The 20,168-nt window shown below is 43.2% G+C and overlaps 1 protein-coding gene across 2 annotated transcripts in view; it reads right to left on the bottom strand.

Annotated features, from left to right (window-relative positions):
* The window catches only part of LOC111977451 (carbohydrate sulfotransferase 15), a 39,231-nt gene extending 19,913 nt beyond the window's left edge, over window positions 1-19,318 (bottom strand). For both annotated transcript variants that reach the window (XM_024006884.2, XM_024006885.2), the window contains exon 1: window positions 19,071-19,318. The gene's annotated coding sequence lies outside the window, so the exon portion shown is untranslated. The remainder of the gene's footprint in view (window positions 1-19,070) is intronic.
* Between the last annotated feature and the right edge of the window lie 850 nt (window positions 19,319-20,168).

Here is a 20,168-nt window from a genome sequence, read left to right as displayed (position 1 = left end):
TGAGTCAGGTTTGTARGCCTCCTTGCTTGCACACGCTTTTTCAGTTCTGCCCACACATTTTCTATAGGATTGAGGTCAGGGCTTTGTGCTGGCCACTCCAATACCTTGACTTTGTTGTCCTTAAGCCATTTTGCCACAACTTTGGAAGTATGCTTGCGGTCATTGTCCATTTGGAAGACGCATTTGTGACCAAGCTATAACTTCCTGACTGATGTCTTGAGATGTTGCGTCAATATATCCGCCGAATTTTCCTACCTCATGATGCCATCTATTTTGTGAAGTGCACCAGTCCCTCCTGCAGCAAAGCACCCCCACAACATGATGCTGCCACCCCCATGCTTCACATTTAGGATGGTGTTCTTCGGCTTGCAAGCCTCCCCCTTTTTCCTCCAAACATAACGATGGTCATTATGGCCAAGCAGTTCTATTTTTGTTTCATCAGACCAGAGGACATTTCTCCAAAAAGTAAGATCTTTGTCCCCATGTGCAGTTGCAAACCGTAGTCTGGCTTTTTTATGGCGGTTTTGGAGCAGTGGCTTCTTCCTAATTGAGCGGCCTTTCAGGTTATGTCGATATAGGACTCGTTTTACTGTGGATAGAGATACTTTTGTACCTGTATCCTCCAGCATCTTCACAAGGTCATTTGCTGTTGTTCTGGGATTGATTTGCACTTTTCGCACCAAAGTACGTTCATCTCTAGGAGACAGAATGCGTCTAATTTCTGAGCGGTATGATGGCTGCGTGGTCCCATGGTGTTTATACTTGCGTACCAATGTTTATACAGATGAACATGGTACCTTCAGGCATTTGGAAATTGCTCCCAAGGATGAACCAGACTTTTGGAGGTTTACAAAWWWTTTTCTGAGGTCTTTGCTGATTTCTTTTGATTTTCCTATGATGTCAAGCAAAGAGGCACTAAGTTTGAAGGTAGGCCTTGAAATACATCCACAGGTACACCTCCAATTGACTCAAATTATGTCAATTAGCCTAACAGAAGCTTCTAAATCCATGGCATCATTTTCTGGCATTTCCAAAGCTGTTTAAAGGCACAGTCAACTTAGTGTATGTAAACTTCTGACCCACTGGGATTGTGATACAGTGAATTATAAGTGAAATAATCTGTCTGTAAACAATTGTTGGAAAAATTATTTGCGTCATGCACAGAGKGAATGTCCTAACCGACTTGCYCAAACTATAGTTTGTTAACAAGAAATTTGTGGAGTGGTTGAAAAACTAGTTTTAATGACTCCAACCTAAGTGTATGTAAACTTCCGACTTCAACTGTACCTGTCTAACAGGACACAGAGGGTGTTCTTTAATGGAAGCCTCTYYAACGTAATCCAGATAGAATCAGGAATTGCCCAGGGCAGCTGTCTAGGCCCCTTACTTTTTTCAATCTTTACTAACGACATGCCACTGGCTTTGAGTAAAGCCAATGTGTCTATTTACACGGAGGAATCAACACTATACACATCAGCTACTACAGCAACTTAAATTACTGCAAAACTTAACAAAGAGCTGCAGTTAGTTTCAGAATGGGTGGCAAGGAATAAGTTAGTCCTAAATATTTCAAATACWAAAAGCAATGTATTTGGGACAAATAATTCACTAAACCCTAAACCAACTAAATCTTGTAATAAATAATGTGGAAATTGAGCAAGTTGACGTGACTAAACTGCTTGGAGTAATCCTGGATTATAAACTGTCATGGTCAAAACATATTGATACAACTGTAGCTCAGATGGGGAGAAGTCTGTCCATAATAAAGTGCTGCTCTACTTTCCTCACAGCACTACCAACAAGGCAGCTCCTACAGGCTCTAGTTTTGTAGCACCTAGACTACTGTTCAGTCGTGTGGTCAGGTTCCACAAAGAGCGACACAGGAAAATTGCAGTTGGCTCAGAACAGGGCAGCACGGCTGGCCCTTGGATGTAGACAGAGAGCAAACATTAATAATATGCATGTCAATCTCTCCTGGCTCAAAGTGGAGGAGAGATTGACTTCATCATTACTTGTCTTTGTGAAAGGTATTGAGCTGTTGAAAGCACTGAGCTGTCTGTTCTTAGGGATGGACCCTTTTTTCAATTTTCAATTTTTAAGTTCAACATTTGCAAAACAACCAGTTTTCATAACTTCATAACTCTGAATATCCTTGTAATTTTTGTGCAAAATTTAATGGCATGCTATCGTACAAGGTTAGAAGCTACATTTTACGACATATATATGGTTTCCGGCTCATTGGCTATCTAGCCAGCTCATTGGCTATCTAGCTAGCTTTGTTTGACCCCGATTGGTGCTTATTTGACAAAGATACAGTTGTTCAAGTGATGGCCGCTCGCTCTCTGACCAAATATGGTGTCCTATAGGATATACTACACGCCTAATGAAATAGTGAAGTCTTGTTACATTCTAGGACCTCTGAGGAATAGATATGAACGTGATTTGATTCGTTCAATTAATGTTTAGGGTGAGATTTACCCAGATTCCTTTCTTAGCAAATTGAATGAATGGAAATACAAAAGCGATCGTGCGTGCTATATGGACCTTTTTAGGACATGAAAAAGGATTTTATATAACAAAACAACACTTCATGTTATCTCTGGGACTCTTTGGATGATAAATCAGAGCAAGAYTTCAGAAAGTAAGTACACATTTCACCTTCAGATGTGAATTTATCAAACCTATCGCGTTGAAAAAAAAATTGTTGTTAGGAGCTCTCAAACAATAGCATTGCCTTTTTTTCGCAGTAATAGCTACTGTAAATTGGACAGTGCAGTTATATTAACAAGAATTTAAGCTTTCAGCCAATATAAGACACTTCTATGTACCGATATTTGTTGTTATTCTAAAATCTGAGATCTTGATATAACGCACTGCATGATTTACAACTGTCCCGTTGACAGAACGCCGATCCTTAAGAAGTTTTTAAACAACTAACACACAGCTCAGATACCCATGCATACCCCACAATACATGCCACCAGAGGTCTCTTAAAACCTTTCATGGCTGCAGTCCCGTTAACGGGATCGATATGACAACAGCCAGTCGAAGTGCAGGGCGCCAAATTCAAAAAACAGAAATCTCATAATTAAAATTCCTCAGACAGTCATGTGTCTTATATCATTTTAAAGGTAATCTTGTTGTTAATCCCACCAAAGTGTCCGATTTCAAATAGGCTTTTCAGCGAAAGCACTACCAACGATTATGTTAGGTCACCACAAAACCACAATAACCACAGCCATTTTTTTCCAGCTAAAGATAGCTTTCACAAAAACCAGAATAGAGATAAAATTAATCACTAACCTTCGATTATTTTCATCAGATGACACTCATAGGACTTCATGTTACACAATACATGCATGTTTTGTTTGATTAAGTTCATATTTATATCAAAAAGTCTGAGTTTACATTGAGGCGTTAGATTCACTAGTTGCAAAAACATCAAGTGACTTTGCATAGCCACATCGTTTCAACAGAAATACTCAAATATAAATGATAATACAAGTAATACACATAGAATTATAGATATACCTCTCCTTAATGCAACCGCTGTGTCAGATTTCAAAAAAACTTTACGGAAATATAAACCATGCAATAATCTGAGACGGAGCTCAGATGATTAGCCAAATTAGCCACCATGTTGGACTCAACAGAAACCAGAAAATACATGATAAATGTTTCCTTACCTTTGATGAATTCATCAGAATGCAGTCCTAGGAATCCCAGGTCCACAATAAATGCTTGAGTTGTTCGTTCATGTCCGTTATTTATGTCAAATTAGCTACTTTCGAATTGTTTACCAAATACCCTAACCAAAGTCTCAAAGCGCGACCACTATAACGTGATGAAATGTCCAAACGTTCCGTTACAGTCAGTAGAAACATGGCAAACGATGTACTGAATCAATCTTTAGAATGTTGTTAACATACATCTTGAATAACGTTCCAACCGGAGAATTAAATCGACTTCAATTGAGAGATGGAACGGAGCTGCCTCTCACGTGAACGCGCGTGTTGAATGCATGGTCACCTCATGGCACCTCATACTAAATTCTGTCTCCTTCGACCYCCCTTCACATTAGAGTCATCAGACTTAGTTCTATTGACTGCTGACATCTAGTGGAAGCCGTAGGAAGTGAAAACCCATCCACATCTCTCTGTATTTTCAATAAGAGCTTGGTTGAAAATATGGCACCCCCAGAAAAAATCCAAACAGGAAGTGGAACTTCTCAGGTTTTTGCCTGCCATATGAGTTCTGTTAATCTCACAGACTTAATTCAAACTGTTTTAGAAACTTTAGAGTGTTTTCTATCCAATACTAATAATAATATGCATATATTAGCAACTGAGACTGAGGAGCTAGCCATTTACAATGGGCACCTTTCATCCAAGCTACTCAATACTGCCCCTTCAGCCATAAGAAGTTTTAACAGTCCCCAAGTCCAGAACAGACTATGGGAGACGCACAGTACTACATTGAGTCATGACTACATGGAACTCTATTCCACATAACTGATAAACAGATTAAAAAAACTGTGGAGAGAGAACCTTCCAGAAGGACAACCATCACTGCAGCACTCTACCAATCAGGCCTTTATAGTAGATTGGCCAGACGCAAGCCACTCCTCAGTAAAAAGCACAGGACAGYCCGCTTGGAGTTTGCCAAAAGGCACCTAAAGGACTCTCAGACCATGACAAACAAGATTCTCTGGTCTGATGAAACCAAGATTGAACTCCTTGGCCTGAATACCAAGCATCACGTCTGGAGGAAACCTGGCACCATCACTACGGTGAAGCATGGTGGTGGCAGCATCACGCTGTGGAGATGTTTTTCAGTGGCATGGGCTGGGAGACTAGTCAGGATCGAGGGAAAGATGAACGGAGCAGAGTACAGAGAGGTCCTTGATGAAAACCTGATCCAGAGCGCTCAGGACCTCAGAAAGGGGTGAAGGTTCATCTTCCTACAGGACAACGACCCTAAGCACACAGCCAAGACAACGCAGGAGTAGCTTTGGGACAAGTCTCTGAATGTCCTTGAGTGGCCCAGCCAGAGCTGGAGTGGCCCTGACAGAGCTTGAGAGAATCTGCAGTGWAGAAWGGGAGAAATTCCCCAAATACACGTGTGCCAAGCTTGTAGCGTCATACCCAAGAAGACTCGAGGCTGTAATTGCGGCCAAATCTGCTTCAACAAAATACTGAAAGGGTCTGAATACTTATGTAAATGTGATATTTCCGTTTTTTTGTTTTTAAACATTTGCAAAAATTTAAAATGAATAGTTTTTGCTTATTATGGTTATGTGTCTAAATTGATGGGGGGGACTATTTTATTCAATTTAGAATAAGGATGTAACATAACAAAATTTCCAAACAGTCAAGGATACTTTCCGAATGCACTGTATTTCCCCCCTCACTCACTCACATCCATCCATACACAAACACACACACACGCACACACGCACGCACACACACACACACACACACACACACACACACACACACACGCACACGCACACGCCACACGCACACGCACACGCACACGCACACGCACACGCACACACACACACACACTCACCAAGCAATCAGACCCCTCTTCACCCCCTCTCTGTGCTGTGGGAGAATGTGACAGGCAGCAGCCCAGTAGGATTCCTAGGTAGGCTTTCAAAGACAAAATGTGCTGTCATAGTGGATGTCTCCTTCCTTTAAAGTATTCGACTTCATCCATCTCCGTGTTCTGGAATGGGAGTGTGAAAAATATGATATATTCAGTATTCACAGCCTTCACAAAGATCTGCTTTGGGGAGGATTGACTTCTAAAAATGTAGGAAATAAAATGTTACAGAGAGTAGGTTATCAATAATGTCATTATTTCAGATATAATATTAAATGAAAAATATTGCCTCCAATATCTAGCAGTCTTTTCCACCACAAAGCCCAGGCCAAGGTGATTCCCTCACTCCCTGTATACCCCATATACTGTACCCCTTCTAAATTTCTCCTTCCTCTCCCATTGACTGAATGTAGATCACTCTTGCCTGACTGTTGTGCAGTCCATCTATCTGTTAATACTCTGTTGTTCCAGAGACATAGCAGAGCAGTCAGACAGAAGAGTTATATAGCTATCTACATGTTTACCACTTCCAGAGGAATGTCTTGGTACAGTAGACTCTGTGAGGGGCTATTGGCAGTCGACCAGAGAGTTTTCTTCTCTGGAAATGGGGAGGAAACAGCATAAAAACACTGAACCATTGCACAAGAGCAAAACCATAAGTAAAAACTAGGCGCAGTGGTAATAAGGCATGAAGCGCTTTGGAATAACAGCATTCATCATCCTCCATTGAGAATAAGTGCATCCAGGTAGTGTACTTAGCTGTRGGCCTGGCCCACAGCCAGTCTGACTAGATGTTGGCAGGGAAATCAAAATGTGTTCTTAGAAGAACACAGAGATCTGGAAGTCTGATTAATTTTCCTCGTGCGGTCAGATTTGGTTACCTTTTCCCACCATTATTTTAGTTAAGAAAAAGAGAGTGATTCTCTACTGAAATATGGGTTTCACTGTCATGTCTGATAATTGAAGGAAGATAGCACCACAATAATCCTCAATATTTGAACTCCTGACATGTGCAGTATGATTGTTGTGTCTGTAAGTTAATTAAGGATTGGAAGAAAAAAAAACAATTTTCGCCTAAAATGACATACCCAAATCTAACTGCCTGTAGCTCAGGACCTGAAGCAAGGATATGCATATTCTTGATACCATTTGAAATGAAACACTTTGAAGTTTGTGGAAATGTGAAATCAATGTAGGAGAATATAACACATTAGATCCGGTAAAATATATATTTTTAATGTTTTTAATGTTGTTTTTTTTCATGATCTTTGAAATGCAAGAGAAAGACAGCAGAACTGTAGAACCCAGTTCCTACGTTTTAATATAAAAATGRATTTTATCAAACAAAACTGTGCTACATTTTATCTCTGGGATAATTTTATACCTCATGATGACAAATCAGAGCAAGATTACTGAATGTAAGTACATTATTTACCTTCAGAGGTGAATGTATCAAACCAGTTGCCGTGATAAAAAGTTTTTATTGTTGTGCACTCTCCTCAAACAGTAGTATGCTATTTCTCACTGTAATAGCTACTGCTTTCTGCCCATATAAGACATATATGTCCTGGAAAGTTTGCTGTTACTTACAATGTCATTCTAGTCACATTAGCGCACGCTAGCAACAACCGTCCAGGTATAGGGACACCGATCCCGTAGATCCTTGAGAGGTTAATGAACTCACAACCCCATTGATATGGCTTGAATATCTATTCAACTAAAGACTCTTACCGGCAGCAACTATTACATAACATATGACACAACAAAGAACTTGGGGGCTTGAAAGGAGACTAAAGAGCCATATTGTTTTCCATTTCCCATAGCTTGAGAGATAAGGAGAATTAGCCTAGTGTAATTCCCAACAGACACTATTTTCATCTATGAGGTCTTGACTAGTTCAGGACCAGTCATTGCAGTCCAGTACTGAGACATCTGGCACCCAGCTGTGGTTTTGAGCTGAGCTCTATGTTTCTGTTGAAGTGTGGGACCGTGACACATCATAACAAGCAGAGAAATGTTGAAAGGTTCCTACTACTGTTTAACATGTGCATTTCCAGTGAGGGGGGAAGAGGACAGGGGGAAGATGACAGGGGGAAGAGGACAGATGGGGACAGGGGGTATCCAGAATCAGTGAAAGTACGACTGAGTGTGGAAAGCATAAGAAGGCAACAGACAATCCATTGGGGCAATTCCCCGGTAACGGAATTACGCATAGAAATAATTATGGATATGAATGTCATTCTCCACAAATTTGGACATCACAGAGCAGCAAAAGGAGAGCACAGTAGAGTACAGTGCAGTACAATGCAGCGCAGCAGTGTAGAGCAGAGTAAAGTTCACTACATTGCAATAGAGTACAGTCGAGTACAGTACAGTTGTCACGCCTACTCCTGCTCCCTCCCTCCGGAGCTAGATGTTGCCAGTCTACTAACCATCGGTCCTAGAACACTGATTACTCTCCCTTCATATAGCCTTCACAAACCTTAGTCATCAGGCAGTATTGGTTCTATTTTCATGACCAGATACTTYTCTTGTTTTGTAACGCTCTATGCTCATTATTATTAAACTCACCATCTGCACCTGCTTCCTGACTCCCTGCGTTGTTGTTCCAGAATACTGCCTCAGAAATTACAGAAGCAGCAGATGATTACAACATCTTCCAGGCGGTTGAGGAACAGGGTCATCTACTCCACCAACACCACGACCAGCTGGCTCTACTGGGTACAACCATGAAAGAGGTCCTCTTTGTTCTCCACCGCCTCGACACCACCAGCAAGGTTCTCCATACCTCTGACGGAGGGCCTCCTACAACGGGTCGTCACAGTGAGCCAGTCCCCCAGCCTACCCAGTCGTCCGCCCAGGTCAGCGATGCCCGACTTTCCCTTCCGGAGAAGTATGACTGTACTCCATCGAAATGCCGTGGCTTCCTAGTCCAGTGCTCCCTCTAATTAGCCTATCAGACGGGAGCCCCCACCACGAGAGGTCCAAGATTGCCACCGTCATTTCCCTGCTGACTGGACAGGCGTTGGAGTGGGCTAAGGCCGTCTGGGAGAGARGAGAGGATGAGTTGGGTTCCTATGAGAGGATCATGGCTCTGTTCAGGGCGGTCTTCGACCTTTGTTCAGAGGGCCAGCGAATGGCACTCTATTCCGCAGTAGACTGTGCAAGGAGGTCCAGACGGTGTTGGCATGTTGAGATGTCAACCTATTGTTGGACGCTCTCATCTCGATGGCCATCCGTCTGGATAACATTCTTCAGGAGTGCCAGTGTCCACCTAGCCACTCGCCTCCCTTCTTTGGCTATCCTGAGGCAGAGCCTGAACCATGGAGGTGGGGGCCACACACCTCTCTGGGGCGTAGACAGCTGGGATCCGACACAATTATTCACATCACCACTCACCCTCACCATGGGGCCCAAGCACCAGAAAAGCCTTTCCTTATTAATCATCACCGCACCTGTACACAAAGTCATCCTCGGCCTCCCGTGGCTCCAACTTCATAACCCCACTATCACCTGGTCAAAGATGAAAATCACCGCCTGGGGACAGAAGACCTGCTTCCTGCACCCTGTGGTTCCACGTCGGTGGAAGGTCCTATGAGTGTCCTCTAACCCATCAAGCGATCCTCCCGTATCGWTGGCCCCGTGTTATGAGACGTAGATGTGGACATCTCTGGAGAAGGAACCCGCTCCTGCCACCTGCCCTCCAGCGCGCATCTACCCACCCACGGGGTGAGAGATCGGCTGTTGATCTGGGCACACATTTCCCTCTCTATTGGACATCCAGGTATCACCCGCACCCTCCAATCACTCTCCGATAAATACTGGTGGCCCACCTTGGTGCATGATGTCGCCCACTATGTCAACTCATGTTCGGTATGTACTCAATCTAAATCTCCCCGTCACGCTCCAGCAGTTAAACTTCTTCCCCTTTCCATGCCTCAGCGGCCTTGGTCACATCTGTCCATAGACTTTGTAATGGATCTCCCCCTTTCTGATTGTTGACAGATTCTCAAAATATGGCCGCTTTATCCCTCTCTCTGTTCTAACTTCCGCTCTCCAGGTTGCTGAGGCACTATTCCAGCAGGTCTTCCGGCATTATTGCCTTCCGGAAGGACATCGTTTCCGACCGTGGCCCTCAAATCACGTCGCGGGTCTGCAAAGCCTTTACGGAAAATCTGGGGGCCACGGTCAGCCTCACATCCGGGTACCAGCCTCAGTCTAATGGGCAGGTGGAGAGGACCAACAAGGAGCTGGGAGGTTCCCAAGGAGTCACTGCCAGGACCGGCGGGGGGAGTGGGCCCAGTTCCTTCTCTGGGTGGAATACGCCCAGAACTCACTTCGTCACTCCTCCACTCCCTTCCAGTGCGTCCTGGGATATCAGCCGGTCCTGGCTTCGTGGACTTCGAGCCAGACCGAGGCCCCTGAAGTTGACGAGTGATTCTGGCGTGCAGAGAAGGTGTGGAACGCTGCCCACGTGAGGCTCCAGCATGCCGTCCACCGTCAGAAGGATCAGGCGGATCGTCATCGCAGTGAGGCTCCGGTGTTCCATCCTGATGATCGCGTCTGCCTCTCCACCAGGAACCTCCCGCTCCGCCTACCCTGCCGGAAGGTGAGCCCCCAGTTTGTGGGGCCCTTCAAGGTACTCCGGAGGGTCAATGACGTAACCTATCGTTTAGAAGTCCCCACCAACTACCGTATCTCACCCTTATTTCTTGTATCCCTCCTCAGGCAGGTGGTTCCTGGTCCCCTGGCTGATGCAGTCTCACGCAATACCCCTCCACCTCCCCTGGACATCAAGGGGACCCCTGCCTATGCTGTTAGGTCCCTCCTGGACTCCCGACATCGTGGGGTCGGCACCAATACCCTCCACACATGCGGAGACCTCACCTGGCTTAACTGGTGCCTCCAGAGACGCAACCACTCTCATCGTCACTCAGTGCCTAGGTTTACCTCCACTGTACTCACATCCTACCATACCCTTGTCTACACATTATGCCCTGAATCTATTCTACCACGCCCAGAAATCTGCTCCTTTTATTCTCTGTCCCCAATGCACTAGATGACCAGTTCTTATAGCCTTTAGCCGTACCCTTATCCTACTCCTCCTCTGTTCCTCTGATTATATAGAGGTCAACCCAGGCCCTGTAGCCCCCAGCACCACACCCATTCCCAAGGTGCTCTCATTTGTTGACTTCTGTAACTGTAAAAGCCTTGGTTTCATGCATGTTAACATCAGAAGCCTCCACACTACTAAGTTTGTTTTATTCACTTCTTTAGCACACTCTGCCAACCCTGATGTCCTAGCCATGTCTGAATCCTGGCTTAGGAAGGCCACCAAAAATTCTGAAATTTCCATCCCCAACAACAACATTTTCCGACAAGATCGAACTGCCAAAGGGGGCTGAGTTGCAATCTACTGCAGAGATAGCCTGCAAAGTTCTGTCATACTATCCAGGTTTGGCCCAAAAAATTTGAGCTTCTACTTATAAAAATTCACCATACCAGAAATAAGTCTCTCACTGTTGCCGCTTGTTATAGACCCCCCTCAGCCCTCAGCTGTGCCCTGGACACCATATGTGAGTTGATTGCCCCCCATCTATCTTCAGAGCTTGTACTGTTAGGTGACCTAAACTGGGATATGCTTAACACCTCGGCCGTGCTACAATCGAAGCTAGATRCCCTCAATCTCGCACAAATTATCAAGGAACCTACCAGGTACAACCCTAAATCCGTAACCATGGGCACCCTCATAGATAACATCCTGACCAACTTGCCCTCTAAACTTGCCCAACTTGCCCTCTACACCCCTGCTGTCTTCAACCAGGATCTCAGCGATCACTGCCTCATTGCCTACGTGCGTAATGGGTCCGCGGACAAACGACCACCCCTCATCACTGTCAAACGCTCCCTAAAACACTTCAGCGAGCAGGCCTTTCTAATCGACCTGGCGCGGGTATCCTGGAAGGATATTGACCTCATCCCATCAGTAGATGATGCCTTGGTCTTTAAAAGTGCTTTCCTCACCATCCTAAATAAGCATGCCCCATTCAAAAAATGTAGARCTAAGAACAGATATAGCCCTCACTCCAGACTTAACTGCCCTTGACCAGCACAAAACATCCTGTGGCGTTCTGCATAGGCATCGAATAGCCCCCGCGATATGCAACTTTTTAGGGAAGTCAGGAAACAATATACACAGTCAGTTAGGAAAGCTAAGGCTAGCTTTTTCAAACAGAAATTTGCACCCTGTAGCACCAATTGCATCCTGTTGTCAGGTTTTGGCCAAGACTGTTCGGGTTTTGGTCACTAGATGTCCCCATTGCACCTTTTTTGTACCTTTTGTTTTTTCTTGCTCTAATTATTGTTTGCACCTGTGGGTCGTTCCCTTGTTAGTATTTAAACCCTGTGTGTTCCTCAGTTCCTTGCTCAGTATTTGTAAGTTAGCACCCAGCCCCAGCCCCAGCCCAAGCCTTGTTTTATACAGATATTTCTCTTGTTGGATTTTCCAGAGGTTCTCTGGTTTAGTTCTTGTGTATTATTTGAGTAGTCTTTTGAGGTTTGTTTTTCCCTGCTGTTTTTTACCACTTTGTGGAGTTTCTTTTGTATTTTGGAGGATTTCCATTTTGTGCMTCTTGGCTTTATTTTTGGATATTGTGGATTTAGTTTCTYTGCCTGAAGATTTTGTTCTTTTATTAAACCACCATCTCTAGTACTGCTGTGTCTGCCTCATCTTCTGGGTTCTGACGTTTATTAGTGACTGTTTCTCGCACCGGGTCCTGACACCTGTAGCACTAATAAGAGCACCTCCTCCCAGTTGCCCACTGCACTGAGGCAAGGAAACACTGTCACCACCGATAAATCTACGATAATCAGATCACCGACCAATTCGAATCCCACCGTACCTTCTCCACTATGCAATCTGGTTTCCGAGCTGGTCATGGGTGCACCTCAGTTTACGCTTAAGGTCCTAAACAATATCATAACCACCATCGATAAAAGATAGTACAGTGCAGCCATCTTCATCGACCTGGCCAAGGCTTTCGACTCTGTCAATCACCGCATTCTTATCGGCAGACTCAATAGCACCGGTTTCTCAAATGACTGCCTCTCCTTGTTCACCAACTACTTCTCAAACAGAGTTCAGTGTGTCAAATTGGAGGGCCTGTTGTCCRGACCTCTGGCAGTCTCTATGAGGGTACCACAGGGTTCAATTCTCGGGCTGACTCTCTTCTCTGTATATATCAATGATGTCGCTCTTGCTGCTGTTGATTCTCTGATCCACCTCTACACAGACGACACCATTCTGTATACATCTGGCCCTTCTTTGGACACTGTGTTAACTTCTCTGGGATATGTGGGACGCTAATGTCCCACTTGGCCAAAAGCCAGTAAAAATGCAGAGCGCCAAATTCAAATAAATTACTATAAAAATCWAACTTTCATGAAATCACACATGCAATACACCAAATTAAAGCTACACTTTAATCCAGCCAACATGTCATAGGCTTTTCGGCGAAAGCAAACGATGCTATTATCTGAGGATAGCACCATAGTAAACAAAGAGAGAGAAGCATATTTCAACCCTGCAGGCGCGACACAAAACACAGAAATAAAAATATAATTCATGCCTTACCTTTGACGAGCTTCTGTTGTTGGCACTCCAATATGTCCCATTAACATCACAAATGGTTCTTTTGTTCGATTAATTCCGTCGATATATATCMAAAATTTYCATTTATTTGGCGCGTTTGATCCAGAAAAATACCGGTTCCAACTTGTGCAACGTGATTACAAAATATCTCAAAAATTACCTGTAAACTTTGCCAAAACATTTCAAACTACTTTTGTAATACAACTTTAAGTATTTTTTTACGTAAATAATCGATAAAATTGAAGACGGGATGATCTGTGTTCAATACAGGATTAAAACAAACTGTAGCTAACTTTCTGGTCACGCGCCTCTATCTAACATTATACTTCAAGTTACCCTCGTTCTGGATGGCCGTACTTCTTCATTACACAAAGGAAAAAACCTCAACCAATTTCTAAAGACTGTTGACATCCAGTGGAAGCGGTAGGAACTACAAGAAGGTCAATTAGAAATCTGGATTCCCAATGAAAAAACATTGAAAAGAGAGTGACCTAAAAAACAACAACATCTGAATGGTTTGTCCTCGAGGGGTTTCACCTGCTAAATAAGTTCTGTAATACTCACAGACATGATTCAAACAGTTTTAGAAACTTCAGAGTGTTTTCTATCCAAATCCACTAGTAATATCCATATCTTGTCTTCTGGGGATGAGTAGCTAGCAGTTGAATTTGGGTATGCTTTTCATCCAAACGTAAAAATGCTGCCCCCTATCCCAGAGAAGTTAACAAACCTCCAAACGAGCTTCAACACCATACAACACTCCTTCCGTGGCCTCCAACTGCTTTTAAATGCAAGTAAATCTAAATTCATGCTCTTCAACCTATTGCTGACCGCACCTTCCCGCCCGACTAGCATCCAACATCACTACTCTGGACGGTTCTGACTTAGAATATGTGGACAACTACAAATACCTAGGTGCCTGGTTAGACTGTAAACTCTCCTTCCAGACTCTCATTAAGCATCTCCAATCCAAAATTAAATCTAGAATCGGCTTCCTATTTCGCAACAAAGCCTCCTTCACTCATGCTGCCAAACATACCCTCATAAAACTGACTATCCTACCGCCCTTTGACTTCGGCGATGTCATTTACAAAATAGCCTCCAACAATCTACTCAGCAAATTGGATGCAGTCTATCACAGTGCCATCCGTTTTGTCACCAAAGCCCCATATACTACTCACCACTGCGACCTGTATGCTCTCGTTGGCGGGCCCTCGCTACATATTTGTTGCCAAACCTACTAGCTCCAGGTCATCTATAAGTCTTTGCTAGGTAAAGCCCTGCCTTATCTCAGCTCACTGGTCACCATTGCAACACCAACCCGTATCACGCGCTCCAGCAGGTATTTTTCACTGGTCAACCCCAAAGCCAACACCTCCTTTGGCCGCCTGTCCTTCCAGTTCTCTGCTGCCAATGACTGGAACGATTTGCAAAAATCACTGAAGTTGGAGACTTATATCTCCCTCTCTAACTTTAAGCATCAGCTGTCAGAGCAGTTTACCGATCACTGTACCTGTACACAGCCCATCTGTAAATAGCAAACCCAACTACCTCATCCCCACATTATTATTTTTTTGTTGCTCTTTTGCACCCCAGTATCTCTACTTGCACATCATCATCTGCACATCTATCACTCCAGTGTCAATGCTAAATTGTAATTATTTCACCTCTATGGCCCATTTATTGCCTTACCTCCATAATCTTACTACATTTGCACACACTGTACATAAACCTTTTCTATTGTGTTATTGACTGTACGTTTGTTTATCCCATGTGTAACTCTTTGTTGTTGAGTTGCTTTGCTTTATCTTGGCCAGGTCACAGTTGTAAATGAGAACTTGTTCTCAACTGGCCTACCTGGTTAAATAAAGGTGACATAAAATGTATATAAAAAACAGTAGCAAACAGTACAATATACTGTAACCTACTCTACTATATTCTACTTGTCTTTGTTGTATTGTACTATATACTTTGCTCTACTCACTGTACTGTGCTATCCAAACTTGTGAAACATACGTTTGTGATAGATCCGGTCCAAATGTTCAACGTCTGTGGATGTCCGGTGTCGATTGGTTCTCAGTGGGTGAGAATGCTGGTTACAGTAAATGGAAACAGAGGAGGCTCATGGGTAGGTGTCAGTAAGAGCTGGGCGAGGTGACATTAATTGGAGAGGCAGGGAGAGAGGGAGGGGTTGTGCAGACTGTTTTAACACTCTAGGTTTGTCCACCAGGCAACAAAAAGACAAAGAAACAGTTATGAGCTGAACATAAGTATGCCAGTGGAAGAGCGGACAGTAGCAGGTGACCCACAGTTGTGTGTATTCATGGATGACAAGGGAAGCCAGGCTTCCCAAAATATTTGACCAATATTTTTATTTATTTTTTAAATAATTGCTCTTTCGTCTGTGTTTTCATCATTTTCCGTCAATTCGCAAGTGGCTAAATCTCACTGTAGAAATCATCCGAGCGAGGGAAAGAGCACCCCTCTGTCTCAGAATGTGTAGTTCATGTATCTGATGCTGTCTGGAACAAAAGAGTATGACATGTTGCCGCAGTAGCTTTTGATGCATGCAATCAAGCATTGGGCCTCCCGTGCAAAACAATTCGCGCTGCACTTTGGTCCTCTCCTTCACCTATGGAAGAAAGCCGTTACAGACCTATCTGGTGCAGACAACCAGAGACAGGAAACAAACACCCACAAAATCCCAACACAAAACAAGCCTCCTATATATGATTCTCAATCAGGGACAACGATTACCATCTGCCTCTGATTGAGAACCATATTAGGCTGGACATAGAAACAGACAAACTAGACACACAACATAAAATTCCCACCCAGCTCACGTCCTGACCAACACTAAACAAGCAAAACACATAATAACTCTGGTCAGGACGTTACAACATGTTGGTTTAGTTTTTGTGTTTTGCACCCTAAAAGAAAATTGTAGAATCATCCGCACAACTGGACGGTTTTAATGTTTTGGAAACATATCTGATGTGAAGTCCCCACAATGTCCTCACCAGACATTTCCCACAATCTAATGAAACATTCTGGGAACCTTTTAAAGAACAGATTAAATGTGTTCTAGAAACGTTCTTGCAACATCAGGTGAATGTTTTATACAAACATTGTATATTCATCASCACGACTGGACAGTTTTTGTKTTATGAGAACATTKTCCGTAACCTAACAAATGTTTTGGAAACTTTCACGGAACCAATTTTGGTTTACTGGGAAAACATTACTGTACATTGTGTTATTACATTACCTAGAAGCCTAATGATAACTTTTTGGGGAATGTTCTGTGGTGGTTGTTACAGATGTTGTGTACAACATTTTAGTGGATGTTAGGAGAACATTCCAAGGATGTTTCATTCAAAACATTTTTTGAAGAAAAATTATATTTAGGATGTTATCATCCTAATGTTTGTTAAAGCCCTAACTAGAACTTAATGGGAATCTTAGCTAATGTTATGGGAACGTTCCCAGTTGGCTGGGTACACTCTTAGAAAAAAAATGTAAAGGGTTCTTTGGCTGTCCCCATAGGAGAACCCTTTGAAGAACCCTTTTTGGTTCTAGGTAAAGTAGAACCCTTTTAGTTCCAGATAGAGGCTTTCAGGGTTCCACATAGGAAAGGGTTCTGCCTGGAACCAAAAAGGGATCCAGGCAGAGGGGAACCAAAAAGGTTGTTCCTATGGGGACAGCCGTAGAACCCTTTTGGAACCCTTTTTTCTAAGAGTGAATCAATCCCAGGATGTAGCTACAGTACATGGAGGATTGAAAATAGCAGAAGCTTTCCAAGGAGGTTTACTGTACTACTGTACTCGACGTAGGTGGCACTGTGTAGATGCAAAGTCTCACACTGAAGATATAAAGTAACAGTGATGTTGAAGCTTCTATCAGATAGTCTATCTATCATTCCACCTGGCACCTCCTCCTCCCTGGACTGGTGTCAGCGGTGTGGTTGGCTGGTCTCACTGTGAAACTGCTTAGAGACACACACTGTCATCACCACTGCTATGGTTCTGAGTGTGGTCCTCCAAGGCAAACTGGCGGGCGCACACAAACAAAAGCTATTCCTAAAATGACTGGAAGTATTTTCCCCCAATTTGCCCTGGATGGCAGGGTAAGCTTCACCATAGCAATCTTTCTTTGCATGCTATCAAGAAGTGTCCAAAATAGTGCCAAGAGAAGCATAGCCTTGACATCTCAAAAGTTCCAGACTTTGCTCACCCTATGGGCGACCACGAAACCTCTAGTATAGTGAGTCAGCCTTCAGGGTATGACACATACTGGGAAAAACAGGGTCTGGGGAGACAGAGTTAAGGTGAGGTTCACCAACTTCCCAAACCCCCTCTCGGCAGGTAGTCTAGCAGTTAGAGCATTGGGGCTGGTTCAAATACCCGAGTTGACAAGGTGGAAAACTCTGTGGATGCGCACTTGATCAAGACACTTACAACTTTTTGTATTTTTTGCTCAAAGGTACTTTAAGTGTATGTCAACATGAGTCAACAGAGACAGGTTTATCCAAAGGTCATCTGTCTACCTACCATGGCCTCACGTCAGAGCACTGAGCAATAGCCTACCACAGCTCTCAGACAGGAGGGGGAGAGGAAGTGGAGAAAACGTCAGAAGGAAACAGTGGGCACTCTGACATCTGGCAGATTACAGATTATACCACTGATTCAGACATCAAACACCTCTGGATACTGGTGGGTGATTACTGTAATACGATATGGTATTGCCATCTTGCCAAGCAGCCTGACAGAGCAGTGTGTGTGTGTGTGTGTGTGTGTGTGTGTGTGTGTGTGTGTGTGGTGTGTGGTGTGTGTGTGTGTGTGTGTGTGTGTGTGTGTGGTGTGTGGGTGTGTGGTGTGTGTGTGTGTGTGTGGTGGTGTGTGTGTGTGGGTGTGTGTGCGTGCGTGTGTTTACCCTAAGCATGTGCAGTCAGATATAAAGTAAACAATTATTGTGAGAAAGAAGAAACCTGGTTTCAGATTTGCTGAGGACAATAAGGACATTCTGAACTGTTTCTTAGTTAACTTGTTAATTCCGCCTCATGAAATAGCCTTTTGTAGTTTGGTGTCTGGTGGACTAGGAGTGGATTCAATCCCAAAGAATGGCACTGAGAGATATTCTGCAGCTGTTCACTGAGGAAAAATAAGTCTGCCTCAGGAGAAGAGCTTAGAAACAACTCTGACACAGCTCCTATCTGACCAGGCACCACTGTAATATATCACGGTTGTGGAGGTAAAAGTGCAATTTGGCATTTAACTTGGGCCTGATAGTGTAAAGTGAGAATATGTTAGTGGATGTAATATTCAATGAATCGGTCTTTAGATGTCTTCTAATGCAATCTTTTGTTGGAGTACATACACAAATCGTTAAACTAACTAGCTCCTGTTCATGTGCTGAAACTCTAGTTCGATTCCAAGAAAATTACTTTAAAATGTTAATAGCTCACCAAATTGGTCACTGTCACTAAGTTATCAATATTGGCAGGGGCATTAAAATGAATTAAATCAATTCAGTATAAGCAAATTCATAAAAATTGCATTTCTGCAAAATCCTTCTCAGAAACAAGTGCAGGTTCCATTATATTGTTTTATAAAATACATGACAAGTTGGAGTGAAAGCTATAGTACAACCTCTGAATAGGGTTCATATTTCTAGGTGGAATAGCAGTAGCCTACAAGAGAATGCTGTCATTATTATGCCACAGTAAGACCACAAACATAGTTTGTTTTACACATCTGGGTAAAAACTGTTAAATGTACCCATGCAAGTAATAAATTATATTGCTGTTACTCACATTCAAGATCCGATGAATCAATCAATGCGACTCCTTTGCGCGCTCTTCATGACCATTCCATATCCATTCTGGTAATAAAACATTTACTAACTTTTATCTCAATGAGGTAAGGTACACACGTTTAAACTGGCACATTATAATGAATTCACAACTGTGTTGTTTTTGATAGCTCTCAACCATTATAATCTACCAATGGAATGATCGCAAACGTTCAGAGACTATCCATCTCGTCTCTCGCGCTGCAACCGAGTCAGGGAGACTGAAGAGAGGGAGGGACCAAGGGAAGAAATAAAGTATACTGGATAGCCACAATAATCAGAGCAATACAATGAACAGCCCCACTGGGCACAGACGTCAGTTCAACATCTAGTTTTGACTTACATTTGGTTAAATTGTCAACTAACATGAATTCAAGGTCAAATACAAAAAGATGGTTACAAGTTGGGTGGAAAAACCCTGAAATGCCCTTACATTAGTTACATTGATTCAACATCATCACATAGATTTTTTGGGTTGAAATGATGTGGAAACAACGTTGATTTAACCCGTTTTTGCCTAGTGAGTCCCTACTGTAGGTCCCTACACTAGTGTCTACATTGCTAGCCCCCTATCATCCATTGAAAAGGTGCACACTGTTTAAATCTAGTCATGAGACAAAGTTAGGTTTATCAATTGATGAGTGATACAAAATGAAGGTTGGCAAAAATATTTTGGAACACTTTCAAAAAGACAAACAAAAAACCCTGAAAGAGTCCAAAATAAAAAGGATTAGGCCTTAACAGCTATTCCTGCCAAATGCCAATATACTGTATCCTAGCATACAGGTGCAGGGTCTACCAGGCTCTGACCAGCCTCCCCATGAGCAATTCCAAAACTGGCGAAAGTTACCGAACATATTTAGACTGCGTTCATAACCAAGTGTGAAGGTGGTAATTAACCGTTGTGAAGTCGTAAATACGAGTTAGTGCTTGAACTGGGAAACATCATCAAACATCACGGGCATTAGAAATCTCTTTTTTGACCACACACATAAAAAGCAAACATTTTTACCATTCAAGCAGGCGTTCTTATCCAAGTGCATACGTTTTTCCATACTGG

The sequence above is a fragment of the Salvelinus sp. IW2-2015 genome, linkage group LG18 (assembly GCF_002910315.2).
Source record: "Salvelinus sp. IW2-2015 linkage group LG18, ASM291031v2, whole genome shotgun sequence".
Taxonomy (NCBI): Eukaryota; Metazoa; Chordata; class Actinopteri; order Salmoniformes; family Salmonidae; genus Salvelinus; species Salvelinus sp. IW2-2015.
Note: the sequence above shows the minus strand (reverse complement) of the source record. Positions and strands in the feature narration are given on the sequence as shown.